The sequence below is a fragment of the Microtus ochrogaster genome, chromosome 21 (genome assembly GCF_000317375.1).
Source record: "Microtus ochrogaster isolate Prairie Vole_2 chromosome 21, MicOch1.0, whole genome shotgun sequence".
Lineage (NCBI taxonomy): Eukaryota > Metazoa > Chordata > Mammalia > Rodentia > Cricetidae > Microtus > Microtus ochrogaster.
Window position 1 is genome coordinate 39,158,384 of NC_022022.1, and position 5,758 is coordinate 39,164,141.

Consider the following 5,758-nt stretch of genomic DNA (forward strand, 5'->3'; position numbering starts at 1 on the left):
CACACACATACACACACACACACACACACACACACACACACACACACACACACACACACACCTGAAATGCCTTTCCTTGGGCCGGACATGCTCAGCTTGTCCTTTAAGTCTCTGGGGATATCTAGCCCCCTCTGGGCTTCTCCAGAAGGAAGCAGCGTCCCTGAACTCTAGGTCCAAAGGGTTCCGGTCAAGCCTCTCATTGCCAAATGCTAGGCCTGGAAAACCCTTGATTGCAATGAACCTCATTTCGTACACTCTAACTCTCTGAGACTGGCAACAGCTCCACCATGGAGGAATAACCTAGTGCCAACAATGAAGATACTAGACCCATCTCTGACTGTGAGACCTCCCACACCTCCGGCTCCAGAGTTAGAATCTAGCTTGCCACCTCTCCCGAAGTACAAGAACCATTAACTCTAGGCACTATTCCCGGAGGTGTGGGTTCATGTCTGTTAGTGGATTGAAATTCCACAGAAAAATCTTTCTCTGAATCTTGTATCTTGCCTCATTCTTCCCCTCACCCACTTTTATCCTGTATTTGATGGGAGGTAGTTGAGCCTCAAAGGGAAAATGTCATCTTCAGTCAGTAACCGTCCATAAGGGGAGGAGGGGGAAAAGAGAGTATTCTGGGGACAGAGTAACTGAGAGGCTCCCAGTTCTCCACAAGTTATGGGGAAACAAGTCTCTCCAAAGACCAACTGCACAATACCTCAGAAGTTCTTCCAAGCTCTGTGAGCTAAGACAGAGCGAGAGGGTGTGCTTGGACGCATCTTCTTGATAAACAAACTGAGAAAACATATTCGCAGATTGAGAAAACACCAACGGCGGCGCGGCTAGGAGCGGCGTGAAGGGAGGGTGAGGTGAAGATCCAGGCCCTTCAGTCTCCTGGCTCCTCCTGGGCGTGCTCATAGTGGTCTGCCCGACAGGGCACCTGTGCTGAAGGAAAGGCAGAAGCGGGGTGTGAGTCTTTTCTCATCTAGTGTTCCCCGGTCAAGCCGCTTCCCTTTCCATGTTACCTAGGCCAGGAAGTGGCTGGGCTGGAGACAAGGCTGAGTCCCGAGTCTATAATTCCTGTTCACTTCTACTGTCCTGCCCGATGTCATCAGCACACACATTGCCCAGTGACCAGTGAAACTTGCTCCAGTCTCCATTGGCCCCAGGTAGCAGCTACCAACCAGGCGTATCACCCTCAGGGCGGAAGAAGGAGTGCGGGTTGGCGCAAGTGCGCATGCCCTACGATCCACTGGGGACGTGGGATTGGCGTTCCCTACTGGATGGGAAATCTCTTTGCACTCTTTGCTCACCCCTTTTGCACACACACACAGCCCATCATCCCCACCCTAGTCACACCTGGTGGTGACTTTTCCCTCTTTCTGCCCGAAGAAACTGGGTCCTTCTATGTAAACCAGAGCTGCCCTGGTTCCCCGCGTCGCATCTGCCAGATGCTTTCTGAGCCTCCCGCAAGCTAATGATCTCCCCTGGGCAGAAGAGTTCTTTAATAATTTACCAGGGTAGATAAAGAAAGAGGCAGAACTCTCGGCTTGGAGTCCAATTACCCTGGTGTCCCAGACACTGTGGATGGAGCTAAGACGGGCTTCAAGTTCAGACTCCCTTTTGAAATGGGAAACCTGCCCTGTAGCTGTGTGTATACAGTCTTACCGGACCTCCTCTAAGATATCTGAACATCCCAGCCCTACTGTGTGATCGACACTTAAGATGCCTTCGTTATTCAGGGGAGCCAGCTACATAAAGTGGAAGAACTCAAAACGCCCCAGAACAAAATGAGATTTAAACATTTGAAGAATTTCCGGAGAATAAAAAGTTATCTCTGGCTCCGCTAGTCCCTGTTAGAATTCTTCCAATACTTTTGCAAGGAGAGTTATTATGTGTTTGGAATAAAAGTGCAGATGGTGAAAGACAACAGGGGTGCTTTGGAGGTGGAAACAAATGTTGACCGTTTCCTTTTAGCTAACCGTGAGGCTTTGAGAAGCTGGGGTTCTAAGAACCTCACTCTCCCTGTGTGGAAGCTGGAAATATATGGATCATAGGCATGGAAACAGCAGTCTGAAGCAAGGAGGTGGTAAATGCTGTGTCTTTGTTGTGACGTCATCACCACATGACATGGCCACCAGTCATCACTGGGGTTGTTCATATTCAGAAAACTTTGAATTTTATAAAGACCTATTTTTTTCTGAAAAACATAACAATGAAATGTAATAAGACTAAGCCAGCAGTATAAATGTATAAATGTAATAAGACTAAGCCCATTATCCCAGCTACTGCAGAGGCCAAGGCAGGAAGATTGCCAATTCATGGCTTGCTTAGGCTACAGCGAATCCCAAGTCAGCCAGGGCAATGTAGTGAAGCTCAGTCTAGAAGTGAGAAGTAGGAGCTGGAGATAAAGTTCAGGGTTTGGGACCTATCCTGCTCTTCCAGAGGACAGGAGTTTGGTTCTTAGTGATTGCACAGCCCACTGTAACTCCAGCTCCAGACCTGCCTCCTCCAGCCTCTGTAGGTACCTGTACCCACATGCACACACCCCTATCTCTCTCTCTCTCTCTCTCTCTCTCTCTCTCTCTCTCTCTCTCTCTCTCTCTCTCTTAAAAACAAAAATAAATACATCTTTAAAATTAAAGACAGAAAAAGTTTTAAGCTTAAGGATGCAGCTCGGTTGGTGGAGTTCTTATCCAGTATGTGGGAGGCCCTAGGTTTTATCCCCAGTACTAATCAATTAATCAATCAATAAACAAACAGATAAAGATGAAAACCTTCTTGGCCCCTATGAACCACGCCACCTGGTGACCTTGGGGTGTCCCCTCCCACATCTCCCTCCTCCTTTGACTTGTTTTGCCTCTTGAAGCACTAATAATCATGAGGCAATCAGCTCCTTGTCCTGGGCTCTTGTCCTGGGTCCTGTGCTCCCTCTCAGAAACCAGTTCTCTGCTGGAAAGAAGCTTAGGCTAAGCATGGTGATGCTCACCTTTAGTCTGTCAGAGGCAGGGACAGGCAGATCTCTGTGAGTTCAAGGCCAGCGTGGTATATATTAGCAAGTTCCAGGTCAGCCAGGGTTGCATGTTCAGACCCTGTCTGCAAGGAAACAGACAGAAAGTAGCTTAGGCCAAATACAACATGCCATGATGAGAATCTATAAGAACAAAGACCACAGATGATAAAGCAGAGGACATTGGGGTGTTCTAGCCCCAGCCAGCCTGGAGCTAAAAGGAGCTACCTCACAGCTGAACCTCATCAGTCAAGGCAATTGTGACCAAAGGCAAGCAGTCATTTGAAACCACTGAATTTTGGGAGAGTGTTGTGGAATCATCTTTTTGTGTACTGTGAAGATGTGTCTTTGCCAAGGCGCCATCTGATTGGTTTAATAAAGAACTGAATGGCCAATAGCTAGGCAGGAAGAGGTTAGGTGGGACTTCTGGGCAGAGAGAAAGGTGATGGATCTAGACACCAGAGGACATGGGGAGGAAACAGGAGGCGCAAGGGGGAAGAGAGATAAAAAGTCACAAGGCAAAACGTAGATGAATACAGATGGGTTAATTTCAGCTCTAAGAGCTAGTGGGGCATGCCTAAGCTACAGGCTGAGCTTTCCTAATAAATCTCCATGTTGTTTTTGTGAGCTGGCAGCCCAAAGGCAAGTCCTACTACAGAAGAGTCTGTTAAGCAAATGCCAGATCCTAAATTTACATTAAAAAGTCAACAGTGCTACTAGAACGCAACAGTCTCCCTATTGAAGGCCACGGCAGAAACCATGGGGCAGTTAGGGGCTAGCCTGGCACTCTGCGAAGAAATTAAAGCCACACTTGGTCTACTTTCCTTTTAACAAATAAACTTGTTGATTGACGGGGCAGTGACTGAACATCTGCTGGTTACCAGGTTCGAGGCTAGAGGCTGTAGATACTCAGAGAGTGAAGGCTGCTTCTCCTGTTGCGTGGGTATCTGGATTCTAGAACTGTGGCCTGCGTTTTTGTATTGGGGTGGGAACCAAGAAAGGAAGTGCTTGGAGTCCAGCTTGGAGGAAAGATGTGTACACAGTGATACTTCGGGAGCATTGAGGGTGCTGAGGGACTTGCTGCAGCTGGCAGAGAAAGTCAGCAGGCTTCATCTAACTCTCCAGTTTGCAGACTTTGATCAATAGAGGAAGGTGAATCTGAAAGCAAGCAGGCTGAGAAACCAAACCCGAAGAGCAGACGCTGGGAAGGATAATTATAGACATTGTGTTTATCCCAGGAGGAAGAACAGAAGAAGGGAGCAGTGACACGGTCCTGATGGGGATGCAGCCATGGCGTACAGGCTTCCAATATGACAGCCCAGAGGTTAGGTTCATCCCGGAGGAGAACCGTGACCAGTCACTATAAGTCACTTAATAGGATTCTGAACACTCCTGAGCAGCCCAGCAAAAAGAATAGGTTTGACTCTGCGAAATCCAAGGAACTGGGATCCTGCAATCAGTGGAGCCAAGGGATTCTCTTTCCCAAGCATAGGGTCACATGATTCATTCAGAGTTCTCTTGGGGTGTGTGGGGGGGGGGTGCCGGAGGACAACCTCAGGAGTCCTTCATCAGACACTGACCACTCACTTTTTGAGACAGGATCTATAACTGGCCTGGAATTCACTAAGTAGGCCAGGATGGACACCAAGCCCCAAGGATGCCTGTTTTTTTTTCCCCAGAACTGAGATTACAATTGTGGGCCATCTACCCAGCTTGGTATGGAGTCTCAGGAGGTCAAACTCTCATTCCCATGATTGTACAGTAAGCACCATCTCCCTAATACCCATTTGTTGAGCTTTGTGAAGACTAAATAGCCTTAGAAGTATGACCGATTAGACTTCTCCAAGGCTGATGGCAGTGTTCAGCTCTATCCTCAGAACTTAGCTCAGGAGCCTGAGCTTGGAGATGAGTGGGTGAGGACCACACGTACCCCTGTCTACTATTTAGTGCCTCCTAGCAGTTTGAGGGAGTCTGTGACAGCTTCAGCTTTCTGGGGACTCTTCATCGTGCTCCTGAGGTCAGCACAGAGGCTTATCCCTAGTCAGTGTGAGCATGCAGGGTTCAGAAGCAGTACCATGTGGGAGGAATTAAGGAAGACTAAATCCAAAGTGGTCACCTGACGCTTCTGTTGATCAGTGCAGCCCTGCTCTGGAGCCCTGTGCTCGTGACTGACATTCTTCTCGGCCTCTCACCAGCCCACAAGGTGGCAGGGAGGGTCTTTTCAGAGCTTTGGGCCCAATTTCCTACGAGGGCCTTAGTACAGCTTCACCAACAACCCCAGGCCTAGAGAGGTAAGCACGGGCTCACAAGTTTGCGGGGAGCAGATCTCAGAGGTCAAAATGAGGATTTCCTGGAGACAGACCTCGCAAGGATGGCCAGGTGAGAGAAGCATTTCACCTCTCCGCTACTGACTCGGGGTGTAAGCTAAGGGGCACTGGGGGCCTGGGCCACTGACACTTCTTGTTCGCTAGGGGCGCTGTTTTTCACATCTATGTTTTCTCACACACAGTCCCACGATCCAGTGAGCTTCTCCCCTTTGGTTTTTCTTCCAAGACTCAGCATTTAGACTTTACCCCCAAACAGGAACTCTCCCAGTACCCTGGACCAGAAAGTCTCATGGAGACATCAACATCAAACCCTATAGCACAGGAAATGTGTAGCTGGTGGCGAGTGCCCCAAAGCCGGACTCTCTGAATCTTATCCCCTCCCCTGTGTGTGTGTGTGTGTGTGTGTGTGTGTGTGTGTGTGTGTGTGTGT